General features: G+C 40.5%; 1 protein-coding gene and 1 long non-coding RNA gene across 20 annotated transcripts in view; one reads left to right on the plus strand and one right to left on the minus strand.

Moving 5' to 3' along the window:
- ZBTB20 (zinc finger and BTB domain containing 20) overlaps nt 1-18836 on the plus strand; it is a 622933-nt gene that overhangs the window by 521228 nt on the left and 82869 nt on the right. The gene's annotated exons all lie outside the window — the stretch shown is intronic.
- Nucleotides 3435-18836, minus strand: part of LOC308476610 — a 144510-nt gene continuing 129108 nt past the window's right edge. The window contains exons 4-5 of one of the 2 annotated variants that reach the window (XR_013985992.1): nt 11342-11475; nt 3435-3969 (exon numbers count right to left, since the gene is read on the minus strand). This is a non-coding gene — a long non-coding RNA (uncharacterized lncRNA). Of the gene's footprint in view, nt 3970-10706; nt 11476-18836 lie in introns of those variants that run through there. The other variant, XR_013985993.1, reaches the window with a different exon arrangement.

Below are 18836 nucleotides of genomic sequence, written 5' to 3' on the forward strand. Positions count from 1 at the left end.
TCCAGTTCCACTTCGTTCATTGACTTTCCAAACTCTGGATCTCTGATGAGCTGGCGGATCTGAGGACCGTCAAAGATGCCAGCTTTCAACTTCTCCATGGTCAATCCTGGAAAAGCCTGGCACAAGTAAGTGAAGCAGTCACCATCCTTGTCCAGAGCCTTGGTGAACTGCTTGATTAAGCAGAGCTTGATGTGCAGCGGTGGGAAGAGTATTCTGTCTCTGTCCACCAGAGGGTCGTTGATGACGTTCCTTTTTTTGCAAGGCACCAATTCCTCCCGCACAGGCCAGTCCTTCTTCATGTAATGCTGAGCATGGTCCCTACTATCCCACATGCACAGAAAACATGGGTACTTGGTGAAGCCAGACTGTTGTCCCAACAAAAAGTTCACCATCTTCAGGTCAACACAAATAAACCACTTATGCTGATCATAACCAATTTTCTCCAGCACATACTTCACCGCTTCATAGTTCTCCTTCAGTGTACTCGAGTGAGCCAGGGGTATAGAGGCAAACTGGTTGCCGTTGTGTAGCAGAACACATTTCAGTGATCGCTTGCTGCTGTCAATGAACAGTCTCCAATCTTTGGGTTCGTGCTGTGGCACTCCAAGCTTGAGCAGAAGCTGCGCAATATCTGCACAGTACACCAAGTCCTTCTCTTCCGAGAAAAAACAGAGGTACTCTTGATGCCTGTTGCGGAAGAAGCTGATGCGAGCACTGTCAGAGAGGAGGTTTTTTTCCTTCAAGCTGGATGCCAACAGTTCGGCAGAGTCCTTTGACAAGCTGAGGTCGCGAACTAGTTCATTCAACTCCTTTTGGGAAAATGGATGTGGAGCATCATCTTCAAGAACCACTTCTTCTTCATGTCCTTCAACACTGGAGGCATCTTCGTCACTAATGTCAGGAAGTTCTCCGAAGATAGGCACTGGAATTTCATCACAATGAGCTACAGGACGACGTGCTGATTGAAGATCAGGATACTTGAGGCTGCTCCGGTTCTTTCTGTTGATCCCAATCACATCAACAGTGCAGAAGTAGCAGTCAGTGACATGGTTTGTCGGCTCCCTCCAAACCATGGGATTTCCAAAGTTAAGACTCCTCTTGCCATTGGTCCACCCACGTAGAGCCTCGGTGCATGCCTTGCACACCATGTGTGGCGCACAAGCTTTATCCTGGTCACCAAGTTTAATACCAAAATAAGCATGGTAAGCAACTTTATGCTTTGCCGCACCAATTTATGGAAGATTTCGAGGTTTTATGACTTCAAACTGATCCCTTTTCGACATAATCACCCAGAACTATCGGACCTGAATACTTCTTGCCATTAAAATAATCATTTCCAATCAAAACAATTATTCGACATGGCATTTTACCCCCACCAACTTCTTTTAAAATGCTCCACGCAAGCATACATGTGAACAAAAACGTAAAAAAACGACATGTGGCCATAGCTCAGAAACCTGACCTGATTGAGCAAAACCAATGTGATTTTTGGATTCAGCGCATCAGATTCGCCCTAAATCAGCTGAAAAAACACAGACAACAAATTTGTTGTTGACCAGTGTAATTTAATGAACTAATGTTTGGGGTAATTTAAATGATATGAAAGAACTCCTAAGGATTTAAAAGGTGGCTTGTCAACTTATACCTAAGACATAATCAGAACACATGGGAAATGCTGCTTTTTGTGCTTGGTATAAAACTATCCATGGAGAAGGGTGCACTCAGCCCGGTTTCCTAGTCTTCTGTTGGCCTATTGAGGACTCTTGGGGTCTGGTGGTGGGTTATGAAACTTCAGCTTTTACTAAGCCAACTTCCCCAGACCATGCTTTGTCCAGGTGTCTCACTGCTAGGAACATAGGGAACTGCCGTACATCCAAGTCAGAACATTCATTCATCTAGGTCTTTTATTTTCAACCCTGACTCCCCAGAGCTTCAGACAGGAGTGTTTCCCAGTCCTATTTGGAGACGTGTGAGAGTAAACTTGGGACCTTTTGCATGCAAAGCATGTTCTCTCTCATTGAGCTATAGCCTTCCCTACTAGCCCCCAAAATAGAAAGGCACTGGATTTATGTTAGGATTGGGATATAACAAGTCAAAAAAAGCTGCGACCTATTAGAGGATACCTGTTGCCCTCAAATTGTTCTTGGATTACAGCCCACATTAGCCTTGACTGTTGACCATGCTGGATGGAGTTGATGTGAGTGGAAGTCCAGTGACATATGGAGGGCCACAGGAGGCTTACACCATATAAAAACGACTTAAAACCTTATAAAATAGAAAACAATGCATCTGTAATAATAGCAGCAGTAAAACTTTTCACTTCTCCTAATCCAATTCTATCAGCCAGCCATCTTAATAAAAATAGACACCCTCACTAAAAGCAGACATAAATAAAAATGTTTTTAGAGCCTGCTTATATTATAGCGAGGAAAGGGCTTATTTTGCTAAATATTTTAAAGCATTAATGTTATGAGACCAGTGAAGATCATCATCAACCGACTTGATATTTATACTGATTTCATAAAATTAATTATGTAACTTGTGAAACTGACATATACTTCAGTAAAAAATATTTTCTTATTTATTATATTTTTGTTCCACCCTTCCTCCATGGAGCTCAGGGAGATAGACGTACATAGTATATCTCTCCCCCACCCCCACCAAATTCTACCCTCACAATAATCCTGTGATATAGATTAGGCTTAGTTAGTATGTGTGACCTGTCTGGTGTCATCTAATGAGGTTCATGGCTCACTGTGGATTTGAACCTGGGTACCTGTGATCCTAGTCAACTCAGTACCCAATAGGCAGAGTCCTTACCACCAATGGCAGCATGCACTCCTGCAGTTCCTGTAATTGCAGTAAGTAGTCAGTGGGAAAAATTTAATTACAATACTTGTTCTTCCCTGATAGCTGCAGGGCTAGATTTAACAAATTATACCATAATAAAAATTTAAAAGAATTTTTTAATCCAATCAGTGGCATTGGTAGAATATTTGACTGCAGTCAAATAATAATCAGTTTACAACAATACCTGCACTTGAACACCACAGTAGACCGTAGCTAATGGCTTAACTTTACGGTAAATGCAGAGACCACTCATGCTCCGTTTCTCCTCTGTCACAAGTAGAAGCAACAAATCATGATCCCATGGGTTAGTGATATATGTGAACTGGGGGTTGTATTTTGTTTTGCTCCAGACAAAGTACTATAGGAAGTCAAAAACAAACATTGAATTCACATTGTGTTTTTTTCTGTAGCAAAACATGATCTCTGGTTTATCCTAAGTACCAAGACAGGGATCATGCATTTTCTTTCTTTCTTTCTTTCTTTCTTTCTTTCTTTCTTTCTTTCTTTTTTTCTCAAAGTGGGAGCCCTCTGCATGTTTTTGGTAAATGAGTGGTTTATGGCAATCTATAATAAACTAAACATAATGAACAAAATAATTCACATATCCTGGGACCATGTGGAACCTATTTCATCTGTTGCTCATACAATGTGATTGTTGCCCTAGTGCTTTGCTTGTCTCACAGATGAGGTATGCAGTTTGTCTTGTGAGGTTAAGATGTTCTACTCTGCTGAGAAAACCACCTTTCCACCTGCCATGATTCTAGACTAGTTCTATTGTACTGTCCTAGGAACCATCAAGGCAGTCAAACCAGCTGCACCCTACCACAACTGGCTGTATTTCCTTATATAAGGAAACAGAGAGATACTGCTACCAGGCTGATCAACAGCTATGTTAGCTCTACATTTCTCACCCTTTCTCTGCTGGCCTTCGACTGCCGCTTTAGATTTGAACTCTTTGCTTATCTTTGGATTTATTTTGTCAGCTAGCTTTGGCAGTGTGCTTCTGACTTACCTGCTCAAAGTACTTGACCCCTTTCATGCCCAGCCTTTGCCCCATTAGTCTGCTCAGGTTTGATCTTCTATCTGCACAGACTTGGAGCTCTTGAAGGAATACCAGTCCTGCAAGGGTTAATCAAATACCACTATGCTAAAGCTGTTGTATTTAGAGACAAACTCCCCTTGACCTAGAATAGGTACAGGCAACTGCAGGATTCCAATACATTTAAAACCAGGAATCGGTCAGCAGGAGGTTACATAGAATTTTACATTTCACTAATGTAATGCAATGAATTAAAGCTGCCAATTAAAATCCAAACTAAACCAAGTGTGTTTGGAGTTAATCCTTTTTTGCTTTTCCCCAATCACATCTCCAGCACAGTCTGTGGATTGTTTCTGATCTACATCACTGTACATTGAGAATTGCACCCAGTTTTCATTTGGGGTATTTGTTTTGCATAACCTGAAAAGCAAAGCTGTTGCCATGGCACAATTTTGGGAGCTCCCATTTACATTAAACCCATTCTTGCTTCTACCTTGGGTTATTCAGAGACACAGTACTGTAGCTGTGCAACAGCTGTAGTACCTGATAGGATGTCAAGCAGTCAAGGTTTTGACAGCATCTTAAATACACAAAGACAGAGCTGCAATCCTCTCTTTGCAAAGTTTATTGATAGCCTCTCTCAGAATGTGACAGAGTAGGGAAAGTTGTTGTAGAACATTTTGGTTCTAACCAGCAGTCACTTCAATGTCATTCTTGATTTCTGTCTATCTTTATAAAGAACTGTCAGCAACTGTTTTACGCCTCAAAAATTGTTTTATTTGCAAGATTTAAAATTTGTAAATTAAATCTGTGGTCACCTAAGAAACTGGTTTATTCCGGTCTCTTACACATGGCAGGCAAGAACTCCTATAAGTTCTTCTGGTTCCTGGTACTGAAAAGGATTGGATTTATTTTCAGAGAGAAATATGGATATGTTAGACGATGGTAATTTGGAAAGGGCAGCAAAGCTGTGCCTGTAGATGAAAATGGAGTCTGTGGATAAGAATGTAGGCTGGGCTGTGTTCAATGAGTCTCTACCTCCTACCTACCTGAAGTTGTGTTTTCTTACTTGCAGAGTGTAGAAACAGTGCATAGGATGTTATTTTCTGTCAAAATTCACAACTACATGGTTCATTATACAGTTGTACCTTGGAAGTGAAACGGAATCCATTCCGGAAGTCCATTTGACTTCCAAAATGTTCAGAAACTAAAGCATGGCTTCTGACTGGCTGCAGGAAGTTCCTCAGCCAATCGGAAGCCGCAGAAGCCCTGTCGTATGTTTGGCTTCCAAAAATAGTTTGCAAACCGGAACATTCACCTCCAGGTTTGGGAGCCAAAACGTTCGGTAACTAAGCTGACTTCCATGGTACGACTGTATTAATTTACCCTACTCATATTGTTCACCTGTATTGAGTGTCATTGCCCTCAGAATTTCTTCTGCAATACAAAATGTTTAAAAAGACGCTTCACATAGGTGGCCAGCATTCATTAGACCATGCAGACAAAACTAGCTGCTTTGTAGGCACATCCAAAGACTGCTTTCTGTTAACTCTTCACTCTGCTGAATATCTGATAGATTTCTGTAAACTATATGACTAGACTACCAGATCAAGCAGCCTTTTGTTCAGTGTAGTTATCCTCTCTATTTGTGTGAATTCTCTTGATTAGTATATTGCAAAAAAAAAATAAAAAAATTGTGTAGTGGTGGTTCCATATCCAGATCAAAAAATATTTCTTGTTTCTTGGTGTTTGTTTTAGTAGTGCTGGGGAACTCCTCCCCCCCCCTTTTCTTTTTTTACTGTGGCTGGCCTTGTGGGGTGAGGAAGGGTGCTTGAAATGGAACTACTGTTCAAAGGGAGCCATGCAATAATGAACACGCAATATCAGCATACATGTACCAACATTATAAACTGGAAGAAAGCTGTTGGAAAACAGATTGGTTTTTCTTTCCAAGAAAGCTCATAATTGCCAGTCCAATTCTAAATCTGTGTTGTGCTTCTCCTGCATCGATGGAGAAGACCACAGAGCAAGGCAGGTCAGTTGCTACTGCACAGGATAGCTCATAATTAGTAACAAGGATTGGAAGTGAACTGAAGCTTTTAGAGCCTCTGGCTCCAGTCTACCCTTCTCATGCTCTGCCCCCCTGGAGAAGTAGAACTTCTTAAAGGGCCATCCCTCTGCCCTAGGCACTTCTCCTGTGCACCGTAGCCTTCTGGCGTGTGCATACTCTATATTGTTGGACTGCTGAGGTAGTGTGGGAAACACTGCATTTCTCAGCAATTGATGAGGTCCTGACTTGGGTTTCTGACCCCTTTCAGTATGTTCATTCCCTGCAAAAACGTGACATAAACCTTTAGAATAGAGCTTTCAAAACTTTTCATGTTGGTGACACACTTTTTAGTCATCCATTATTTTGCAGGACAGTAATTCAGTTTTACTAGCAAACCAGATGTTAAACTGACCCCTTGCAAGAGATATGGACACATATCTTGTGACACACTGCAGCCGACACACTAATGTTTGGAAAGTTTGGAAAGCTCTGCTTTAGCATGTTCTAGCCTTTCTCCTCCTCCTCCTCCTCCTCCTCCTCCTCCTCCTCCTCCTCCTTCTTCTTCTTCCTCTTCTTCTTCTTCTTTGCCCACTTTTTTATCCAAGGAGGTGAATGTGATGTACTTGGTTCTTTCTCCTCCTCCTCATTTAATCCCCACAACAACCATATGTCCACTAACAACCCAAATCTAGATCGTGGGAAAGATTCTCATGAAACAGAAGGAAACATGTAAACCCGCACATGCAAATACAGTGGTACCTCGGGTTAAGTACTTAATTCGTTCCAGAGGTCCGTACTTAACCTGAAACTGTTCTTAACCTGAAACATCACTTTAGCTAATGGGGCCTCCCGCTGCCGCTGTGCCGCGGGAGCACGATTTCTGTTCTCATCCTGAAGCAAAGTTCTTAACCCGAGGTATTATTTCTGGGTTAGCGGAGTCTGTAACCTGAAGCGTATGTAACCTGAAGCGTATGTAACCCAAAGTACCACTGTAATGTGTGGGTGCCCCTCTGTTAGTCTGGAGAGTCAGCAAATTAGTACCCAGGATGTTCTAATGAGGTACCTGACTTCCCCCGTATTCCCTCTAATTTTGGGCTGGGGGGTGATGGTTGCTTGCTTTCTTTGCTGTGTCAGATGGAAATATTTAGAGTGTTCACTTGTAATATTTAAACTACTAGTCTAGAGGAACAGTAGCAAATATTTTAAAAGTGATTCTCCAGACTTCTTCCATATTCTGTTATTCTGTCAATATAAATCTTCAGTATCCAGAGATACACATTCAGATCTCCCGCCTCGCTCACACACACAAACTCACACACCAGCCAGCAAAGAGAAATGCGGGTGCAGTTGCAACAAGCGTTATGAATGAAGTCATAGCTCAGGGCTACGATAATAAATTCCATCCTGGAGAAGGAAAGAGGAAGCTGCCAGAGCATCAAGTGAGTGGAAAATAAATGAAACAGTAGCAGTCTGGTCACAGGATATTTTACACCTTTATATTCTTGGAGTGCTGTTTTCATATGGGGAAGACAGGGAACCTAACCTGAAATTATGTTGCATATATCATTTCATTTGACGGCATTATATCTTTTTGGTTTTTGGTTTATAAATAAGCAGGAGTTTGCAACACTGGTGCAATATTGTAGGCATGCGTATAGGGATTGTTTGTTACATTTGCATCCCACTCTTCCTCCAGCTGAGAGGGGTGCTTTAGCCTCACAACAACTTTTTCAGTCTCCCTTTTTGTGTCCTCTCCAAGATCTCCTATTTCCTAAAATTTCACAAATCAGATATAAACAGGTCCCATTGTAAATCAATAAAGTATGTTTAACAAAGAAACATTCCTCATTTGTTTTTCTTTTGTTGGGTCTATTCGCTTACTAATTTGCAAAAATTTAGTGAATTGTTACAAATCAGACTCTCAGTCAGTAGTGTGAATTAGCAAGATTGTGTTGTCCATCCAGATTTTGTGAAGAATATTATACTAATGGGAATAACATGATCTGAAGCACATTTATGATTTGTGCCAGAAGCAAGGGTCACAAGAGATAATCCAAAGGATTATTCTGTGATATGATGTTATTATTCTCGTCACTGTTTTCTCAAATTGTGTACTCACATAATAGGTCATGACCCTTTTTATAGATCCTCCACTGAGCCATATTCTATTGCCAATATATGAACAAGTTCCCAAATAAAGTAAATGGGGTAACAGAATTGAGTGACATGTGGTAGGCATGTTAGTAAAGTAAACTGCATGCCACACACCTGCTTTTTTGGCTGTGCCATGCCACAAGTTAGCATTTTGGATGAGCAATTTCCGTTCTGTTGTTTTCTTTCAACACATGGTGTTCAAAACAGTTAATAGAAAACTGTGTCCATTTGCTTATCCCAGAAGTGTGTAGTTTCTGCTGATTCTGCCAGATTAACACACACACATACATGCAGGGGGCATTTTAGTTGAAACTTAGAGCTATAACTTCTCATTTAAAATAAAAATGTAATGTCCGAAAGAAAATAACAATGATTCCATTTAACTTATAATCACATGGCACAAGTTCCCATCTTTCGGAAACAGTAGGGTGTGTTTTTTTTTAAAAAAGAAATGTAATTAGCTTATATAGGGATGCCTCTAATAAAAAAAATAGCATAATATTCACCTGTTTAAAATAGACCTTTACAATTGCTAAACACTTGGACAAACTTGTATTTCAATTTTTCACCAGGCTGCACTTTTTCATTATTCTATTTCAATCAGGGTTTATTTATATTCTTGACCAGTGGTATGTTTTGCTGTCACTGTCTTTGGCAATCCACAAACAGCTCATTGGCAGACCAACTCTGCATTACAAAGATATCTGCAAATGTGACATGAAGGCTGGTAACATTAACCCCACCATATGGGAATGCCTTGCAGTTTCTGTCGACAGTATACACAGGAGTGAGCAGAGGCAAATGGAGCACCGAGGGAAGAAATAACCATGGTGCACCCTTAGCAGCAATACCAGACACCTTCATCAGGTTTCAGGACTGAACCACTGACCATGGCATCCTTCTAGATGCCTGTGTGGGGTGGATATAGGAGGGACTGTATTGCAGTGGTTCTGCTCCTACCAGCATAGCTGTGTACTGAGAGTAGCACTGGGGAATTGCTCCTTGACTCCATGGGACCTGCGTTATGGTGTTCCACAGGGCACTTTTCTCTCTCTAATGCTATTAAAGATCTATACGAATCCACTGGGAGCAGTCATTAGTGTTTGGGATACCTTAAGGACTGCCTGAGTTCTTCTACCCAAGCCTGATAACTCAGATGATCTAGAGGAGCGCTATTAGTCATCCCCCATGTTACAGGGGACAAAACTGCATATGTACCAAATCTGTAATTGTGTGCACAATTATGAAGGAGTAAGCTTCACTAAATAACATGGGAGTTACTTCTGAGTAAACAAGTGCTTCCTCTGCATTAAATAGATTTTCCCTGCCATAAGTGTTGTAGAAACCTTGTGCCTAAATTATTGTACAGCACTTATTCTTGTAGGGATAGTGTGTGTGTGTTTATCTGCTGCTTTTCTACTAAACATGCCCAAAGCAGCATACACAATCACATCAGTATATTTTAATCTTACTTTTGAGGTAGAGTAATTAATTAAATGGGGAAAAAACAGTCTTGTTTATTTAGGTTTAGTTTATTTAGGTTTACTTAGGTTTTAATATTTAATGCTGTATTGTTTTTAACACTCAATTGGGAGCCACCCAGAGTGGCTGGGGAAACTCAGCCAGATGGGCAGGGTATAAATAAATATATTATTATTATTATTATTATTATTATTATTATTATTATTATATAAGCCAGCCAAACATTACTGATTTTCATACCAGTATTAAAAGTGTTCTGCAACATTGTTCTCTATCACATTGGTCCAGCGTGACCAGAAAGATCAAGCATCAGGTCAATGGTACACTGAATTCTAATTATACAGTGGTACCTCGGGTTAAGAGCTTAATTCATTCTGGAGGTCCCTTCTTAACCTGAAATTGTTCTTAAACTGAGGTACCACTTTAGCTAATGGGGCCTCCCACTGATCCGCCCTGCCACCACACAATTTCTGTTCTCACCCTGAAGCAAAGTTCTTAACCCAAGGTACTATTTCTGGGTTAGCAGAGTCTGTAACCTGAAGCATCTGTAACCCGAAGTACCCACTGTATTGTGAAAATTGCATCATCCATTGGATTGGACTCACTGACTAGTACTGACAGACCTGTGAGGCCTCCCCATGGATCCAAGGATGTTCTCAGATGCTTTGATTCCAACTAATAAATCCCCTATCATTCTATGCCATATACTTTAAGATTGCATGAGTTGCTTTGTTTTCTAGGTAAGAAAACACAATAGCATTTAAAGCAGGTTCCAGGTGCAGTTATACTTTGATAGCATAGCATGCATTTGTGACCATTAAAGCAAATGATATTTGTATCTTCAGTATGTTGCTAGTACAATTATTTATCCAGATGAAATTAAAGACCATACTGGTTCAAATCTAATCATACAGCTAGAAGTATACTGACTGAATGGGTCAGTTTTCGTTTAATTGTGCCCTTATTGAATGTATTGTTGATTTACTGCGTAGGTTTTGCGTTGGATACTTAGTCGTGCTTAGAGCTGAGTTAGGCATGATTAACAAGTCACATCGATTTCAGTAGGTCGACTCTAGGCATAACGAAGTCTGGATGTAGACCTTTGTTTTTATGTACAAGGCTATTTTTGTCATGTCATCACTATGGTGAGATTTTTCCTGCTACTATTTTTTTAGTATGTTAGAACCAAACATTTGAACAACCTATTTCATATATAGGCAACCCCCGATTTGTGCAGGGGTTGCACCCAGGACATCTCACACAACAGCGGAGCTTGCATAAGCCCGCCTCCCAGGTCACTTCCAGGGAGCCATGATGTTTGCATGCATGGTCATGGATCAATTGAACGCGTGTAAATCAGTCGTTATCTGTATTTCTGTGATTTCCCAGGTTTCTAAGCAAGCAGATGAAAAGCCTGTCTAAACAAAATTGCAGAAGACCTGTAGAGAGGGAGGTAATGGCACCTCCTGTTGGAAGAGAATTCCACAATTTAGGGCCATAGAGAAGGCTCTCTAATGTGTCTCTAATAGTCTTGCTTCATCCACAGCTGGCAGGCAAAGAAGAACCTCTCCACCAGATTTAAGAGGGTGGCACAATGGTATGGAAAGAAATGGCCCTAAAGGCAGACAGGTCCCAGGCCAGGTTTCGCCTCTCTGTTTGCAAGATGTTGCCAAATACATCACTGGTGTAATTGTATTAACAATGAATTATTTTGGTCATTTGTTTTTGAATATGCAACACACACACCCCTTTCTGTGAGTACTTACATTACAATTTCAAGCCCCCACTGTAATTTCTCTCTGAGATGAGCTGTGGTGTGAAGTGTTCAGCTGAAGGACTGTTTTGCTTTGTTGCAGCACCTGCTTTTCTTCATGAATATCTACTCCCCTTTTCAGATTGCCTATTGAAAGATACCGAATTAAGTATTGTTTTAAAGAATGCCTTTCATACATATATATATATTGGGGGGGGGGGGAGAGAACGATAGTGTCCAACAGTCTAAATTGGTAATGACAAACCATGTAAAATAAATAATTTACTCCATTCTTCCTTCCATTTTTAAGACTGTGCTCTCGATACTGTGCTATAGCATACAGTTGTAAAGTTTAATCAGTAGGAGGTGACAAAAGCTAACACATCTACTAACTGAACAAGGAAAAGAAAAACAAGAAAAACAGTCCCAGTTTTGTTGTATGGGAAATTTATGTACCTAGAAAATCAAAAATCAACATACAACTACATGTTAATCTGCAGTTAGGGTACTTAGTCCAAGTTTTGGCAAACAAGGACAGGAAGTATAGCTGGTTTTGACCTTTTCTACATTCATATCCCATGTTTCCTCCAACATCCTCACAGCAGTGTAGATGGGTTTTTCAAGACACCTTCCCATCCGTGTACCGGCTAAGCACAAATCTGCTCAGTTTCAGAGATGGAATTACTTTAGGTACCTTTGGACTATTTCCTGAGGCTTGTGAGCTAGAAACTATTCATTTAATATATTATTATAATTATATAAGGTATATGTGTGGCATCGTTCATACAAATATAACTCAGGAAGATTCACAATAAGATATTACAATAACACAGAATTGTTTAAGGCGATCTAATAGGTAAACTGATCCCAAGTCATTAAGGGCTTTATATACTGATAGTAACTTGAACCTTGAACCTGGCCCAGTAGCACATTAGCAGCCAGTGCAGATCTCTGAGCAGAGGTTTTATATGCTGACAAGTTCTCATACCTGTCAGCAATTGTGCTGCAGCATTTTGCACCAATTGCAGCTTCTGGATCAAATACGAGGTAAGCACATTGGTTAGTAATCCAGTCTTGAAGTATAACTAAAACATGAACTAGTTCAGCAAGGTTTTCCCGGTGTGGCAAGGTTTTTGTAGCCACTTAGGCAACCTGATCCTCCAATGAGAGAGCTGAATCCAGAAGCCCCTCAAAATTGTGAACCTGTTTCTTCAGGGCGAGTGCAACCCCATTGAGGGTAGGCAGCTGACTAATTTCCCAGCACAGGAACTACTCACCCACAGTGCCTTCATCTTGTCAAGATACAAGCTCAGTCTGTCCCCCCCCCATCCATTTCACTAAATGTATGTTGAAGATGTACAATATAAATTATGTAAATAAATAAACCAATTGTGAAGTCTAGCATGATTCAAAAGCATCACCGAGATGCACTGTACTTTTAGTTTTAACGTATGTGCTGCAGCAACCATACTCGAAATCCTCAGAAGCTGTATGATAATGCATATGTGGCAGACACTGTTGGCACAAACACACACTAGAAGGCTATGAACTAGGAGAAGACGCCAATAAAGAAATCAGGGTTTTTGCAGTCACCTGGGGAATGAGCTCATTAAACACTGATGACAAATGAGTCAGACTGGGGTTGGGGGGGACATGAGATCCACACATCACTATTGCTATTGTGGCAGGCATATTGATTTTTCTGGACTCAATGATGCTACATACTTGTGGGTGTGGGGGTGGATGTGGAGGGAAGCTTGTTTTCATTCAGGATCCACTATAAAGTTTCTGGACAGCTATTGGTCACAACACCTTCAGCATCATTTTCCATTTCTTCACATTCTAGCTGAGAGACCAATTAGCACCATTTTTTATCTAACACAATTTAACGGGGCTTTTGTCTGCATCCGTGTTGGTCCGTCCAGGGATTGTTCATGAGAATGAACATCGATGAGGCCAAAACCATTTATTAAGATATTACTGAATTTATATCCCACTCTTGGTGAAGATCTAGGGTGATATAGTGCTGGATCTACGCTAGCAGTCCTTTATAATGATGGCTGGTAGTAGTGGAACACAAATAGTGTACGTAAAGCAGTTTTCGAGAAGATATCAGCCGAGCTCTCATGAGTTCATAGTTACAAGCAATAGGAGAGAACCACCATACATACCTATCCTACAAAAGGATGATTGGTCTACATTGGGTTAGGACAGGGGTCAGCAAATATTTTCAGCAAGGGGCCAGTCCACTTTCCCTCAGACCTTGTGGGGGGCTGGACTATATTTTGGAAGAAAAAAAGAACAAATTCCTATGCCCCACAAATAACCCAGAGATGCATTTTAAATAAAGGACACATTCTACTCATGTAAAAACACCAGGCAGGCCCCACAAATAACCCAGAGATGCATTTTAAATAAAAGGACACATTCTGCTCATGTAAAAACACACTGATTCCTGGACTGTCCGCGGGCTGGATTTAGAAGGCGATTGGGCCAGATCCGGGCCTTAGTTTGCCTACCCATGGGTTAGGACAAAGAAGGCAAACAGTAAAGTATGGCAACATAAATCCTAATTCTTGCAGTATGCCACAGAAGTGCTTGCTTTAGCACTTGTCTAATACTTAAGAGGATGGTGTGGGTCACACCTAACTCGAGAGATGTACAATCCATAGCTGCTTCTGTCATTCATGCAAGCACATTGACACAGTAGACCTCAACGGTGCTGAAATATGTGGTTCACAATCCTCTACACTTGCGGTAGTCATCATATAACATAAGTTCACTATATGTTAAGTTTATAAAAACCAAGGCCACTTCATGACATGCTGGACATGTTTCTCAGATGTCTTTCAAATTTACAAACGACTGGTTTGCTGCTGCAGCCTGGATTGAAGTTGTTTACAGCTTCGTGCTAAGTAGAAAGTTCAAATCAATTATTGTCCATTAGAGTTAGGTATAACTGATGGAATATTCCCAGAGGAGCACTGTAAATGTATCAAGACGTCTTCCCCCATTATAGAAATGGGAAGGTATGGTGAATTACTTACCTTCTCTTTTACACTTAATGTCTCTGAAGTGCTGCTGGGCAGAAAAAGCTTATGTCGTCTCACTGGGATTTACGAGAGGTCAGTATGGTAGTATGGGCTGTGGAAATCCAGAAAAGCTCCAAGTCTACATCTATTTCAGCCTTGTTCAGAGTTAGGGCAAAGTGCAGAAGATGAAAAATCACTGCTTAACAACTGGCAGTGGATTCAAAATTCAAATAAAATATAACCAGCCCTAACCCAAGCACTCTGTTTAAAGAGGTTCTTATAACAATAACTTGCCTCAGAAATCTGAACATTGAAAAATGTATATACACAGTGATATTCTAATTTGAATGCAAAAGTATAGCAAAGCGAACATGCTAGCACATCAGTTACACTTAGACTAACATTCTTTCATCAAATTCTATTTTTATTGTGACTTGTACAAACATGCAGAGTAATAATTTCTTCCCCAAGTGACCATTGTTTTCATCACAGCATTTCTATGCATTTTAATTTTGTTTTAACATATAATATATTTTACTTCATAATTTTTGGTTGGATTCGTTATTATAAACATTATTATGTACATTTTCCCCCTTGGTGACTTGCAATCTACTTGGGAAAGATTTTGTAAAATGGGCAAAAAACAGAGAGCTGTGGTTTCCTTTATGTAGAGCTTTCTTTCTCTTCATCCTTGATTTACATCCAGCACGGCCAACCCTTAAAATATTGTTAAACTACAGCTGCTATCACTTCTGACCATTGCTTGTGCCAGCTGGGGCACAAGCAAATAAACATTCATAGATTTTTGCAAACAAAAGAGAAGCTCCTTATAACAGGAGAAAGAATGGTGGGCAGAGTTAAAGGGAGTGATGTGTAGGGAAGTTCATTGAGAATTAAAAAGGCTGGTGATCAGGACAGCTGGTGAAACCTCCCTGGGACTGCTTGTTGGCTTCACATTGGCATCTGGTTGAACACTGTGAGAACAGGATGATGAACTAGATGTGCCTTTGGTCTGATCCTGCAAGACTCCTCTTTTGTTCTTAAAGGGGGAGTCAGGTATGTTGGGTCAATTTATGAAACAGAGAGATTTTTCCTCTTCACTGAATGACTGCATGTTCTTAGTTGTTCTGCTCCACGGTTGTAGGTTCAAATACTTGATGAGTTCTGCTATGGGTAGATGCCAGGGAAATATATGCCTCAACCCATGTTTTACTATCTCTCACAGCACAATCCCAACCATATCTACTCAAAAGTAAGTTCTGTTGAATTCAGTGGTGCTTATTTCCAGAAGAGTGGTGTTAGGATTGCAGCCTTACTCTTTTTATTGACAATCTAGGCTACCTTATACAGCCTCCCACCTTTGGGCCTAGCTGTAAGTCTTCTAATACAGTGATACCTCGGGTAAAGTACTTAATTCTTTCCAGAGGTCCGTTCTTAACCTGAAACTGTTATTAACCTGAAGCACCACTTTAGCTAATGGGGCCTCCTGCTGCTGCCGCGCCGCCGGAGCACAATTTTTGTTCTCATCCTGAAGCAAAGTTCTTAACCTGAAGCACTATTTCTGGGTTAGCGGAGTCTGTAACCTGAAGCGTATGTAACCTGAAGCGTATGTAACCCGAGGTACCACTGTACATAGCTTTTTATCACATGAAGAGGGGATCAATCCCCACTCTGAATAGTTATAGTTAACTCAGCATATCAGAAGATTTCTGAGGTAAAATGGAAGGAGGAAACATGGAAGATTAATGTCATCCATCTTTGTGGAGCAAAATTAATGTTGTCCCTGCAGGCGAAAAATGATACTTCCTCTATCAAATGGTGACATTTTAGTTGGATGTACAGATCACCCATCTCCATCAGAAAACAGAAGACAATATATAATATGCAGAGAATTACAGACAGTCTGGACTACTAGGCTATCAAAATTAGTATTACCCCTTAGGTGGAGATGCCAAAATAACCAAACTAGTTTGGAAATACTGTGGTTAGATTTCCTCAAGATTCACTATGGTCAAAAACCCTATCTTCAGAAGAATGGCTATGGACTGAGCTCCAGGTGCTGAAGTAGAGAAGCTGTAACAATAAGGCGGGTATCTTATTCAGTGGGGTGACTTTCCTTAATATGTAATATTGGACATTGCCATATATATGTTTAGAAACTTGACAAAATGTCAAAAAATGGAAATAGTTTTTAAATTGCACATTGGAAAACAATGAACCTAGAATGGGGGGGGGGTTAATTACAACAAGGAAATTTGGGATGGGATACAAATCTTAATTGCTTATCAATTTAATAAACTGTGATTATGGCACAGGTCAGATGTTATTTGGCAGAATTTTAATAAAATTTTATGGATACCCCAATTAAAGTCTCTGCCATGTAGAGAGAAAAGCTATCTTTAAAAACATCCTAGACATGCAGCCAGATTTTTTGCAGATTCGTTCAGAAGTAAATGCCACTGAGTTCAGTGGACTTTAGGCCTCAATCCTATACATTCTTCCACCAAACTCAATGCATTTTACTTAGGATTGTGCAGTTAATGTGTTAATTAGATTTCATGACACATTCAAAGCCAGCTTGAGTTCAGAATGTTCTCCCTCAGTGTTGATATTTAATAACAGACTTACAGGTTTATTTTGGTAGCTTTGTTAAATGGAAAGTTGCAGATATCACAGGATGTTAACATTTATCCTATGTTTACATCTTTTACCTTTTACAAACAGGATAGAAGGACTAAAAAGGAAAAGGTTTATATTCTATGTGCAGAACATACAGATTTACTCACTAGTATGTGTATGTAAGGGACACGGGTGGCGCTATGGGTTAAACCACAGAGCCTAGGACTTGCTGATCAGAAGGTCACCGGTTCAAATCCCTGCGCGATCAGAAGGTCACCGGTTCAAATCCCTGCGATGGGGTGAGCTCCTGTTGCTCAGTCCCTGCTCCTGCCAACTTAGCAGTTCGAAAGCACGTCAAAGTGCAAGTAGATAAATAGGTACCACTCCGGTGGGAAGGTAAACGGCGTTTCCGTGCACTGCTCTGGTTCGCCAGAAGCGGCTTAGTCATGCTGGCCACATGACCCGGAAGCTGTACACCAGCTCCCTCGGCCAATAAAGCGAGATGAGCGCCGCAACCCAGAGTCGGCCACGACTGGACCTAATGGTCAGGGGTACCTTTACCTTTATGCATATGTAAACATTATATGCATGCTAGATAAAGTCATGTTTCTTTAAATATAATAATATGCTCTATCTAAGTATATGCATTCCATTCTAGCAAGATGTAAATAGGAATAAGTATCTGGTATGTTTGTTTCATGTGTATTCTGCCTCATAACACAGAGTTCTGTGGGCTGCTAACAGATTACAAATGAAAACAGTTTAAATACAAGTAAAACATCAAGACATTAAAAGAGAACGGATGTGCTACAGTATGTAAATAGAACAAAGCAGAATTCATCACATGCTCCAAATTAAGAACAGACCACAAATGTCTTCACAAAGATGACACAAGAAAGTCCCTAGGAAGGCTATTCCATAACCAGGGTGCGACTTTTGAAAGGGGCCTTTTGCGGGTGGCTGCCTACCTCAGTTTATTCAGTGGAGGTACCTTGAGCAGGGTCTCCAAAGAGGATATTGGGAATAGGTGCTTTTGGGTGCTTATGTATACTTGATTAGACACATGCCATACACTGAACATAAATTTTCATCTAGCTGTATCAACATTACAGAAATGTAGATGAGTGTGATCTTTATGGTTATCTGTCCAGTTATGCCAATAAAGCACAGACATATTTCCGAAAGAGAAGAAAGGCTTAGAAGCCAACTGGTGTATTGTGGCATCAGCTCCTCTGGGTTAAACAGCCAATGAAAGTTTTGGGAAATTACAGCTGACTTTTTGAGAGCTATGAGTGAGTGTGACTGCAGAGAAATGCCCAAGAGATGGTTGTTGAAGAGTTCCCATGTGTGTGCCTAAACATATTGTATTCATGCTAGTTTGTCAATTTCCTCCTCTCAGTAGTGCAGCCATGAACATACCCTGAACACTGTAAATGGTAGAGCTTTTGCAATACTAAACTTTTCTATCCGGATGCACATTCACTGTTCAAAATATGGCAACCCTATGTCAGCACTGGCAGCTGATAGCTACTGGTGGTGGGATGTGCATGTAGGACCTCTGAATTTTGGAGGTGGTGGTGTTTCTGTGTTTTTGTTTCTGATCAGCTCAGCCCTCTGTGTATTTCCCTTTGGATTTTGGCCTTTATTTCTGTTGGAAGGAGATAAAAGAGAAGAATGTACTTTGACTGAACATTATATGTACTAGGTAGTCATTCACTTTGTTGGAAGATGGGAATAGACCCAGTCTAGTACTACTATCTGCTTAAACAAGTGCTATTACTGAGGGGAGGAAATAAAAGTGCATGCCTTTACGTACCAGGAGGGGACTTGGAGAAGGGCTTTTTTGAAGATCTCGGT

The sequence above is a fragment of the Podarcis pityusensis genome, assembly GCF_964106645.2.
Source record: "Podarcis pityusensis genome assembly, chromosome: 4".
Lineage (NCBI taxonomy): Eukaryota > Metazoa > Chordata > Lepidosauria > Squamata > Lacertidae > Podarcis > Podarcis pityusensis.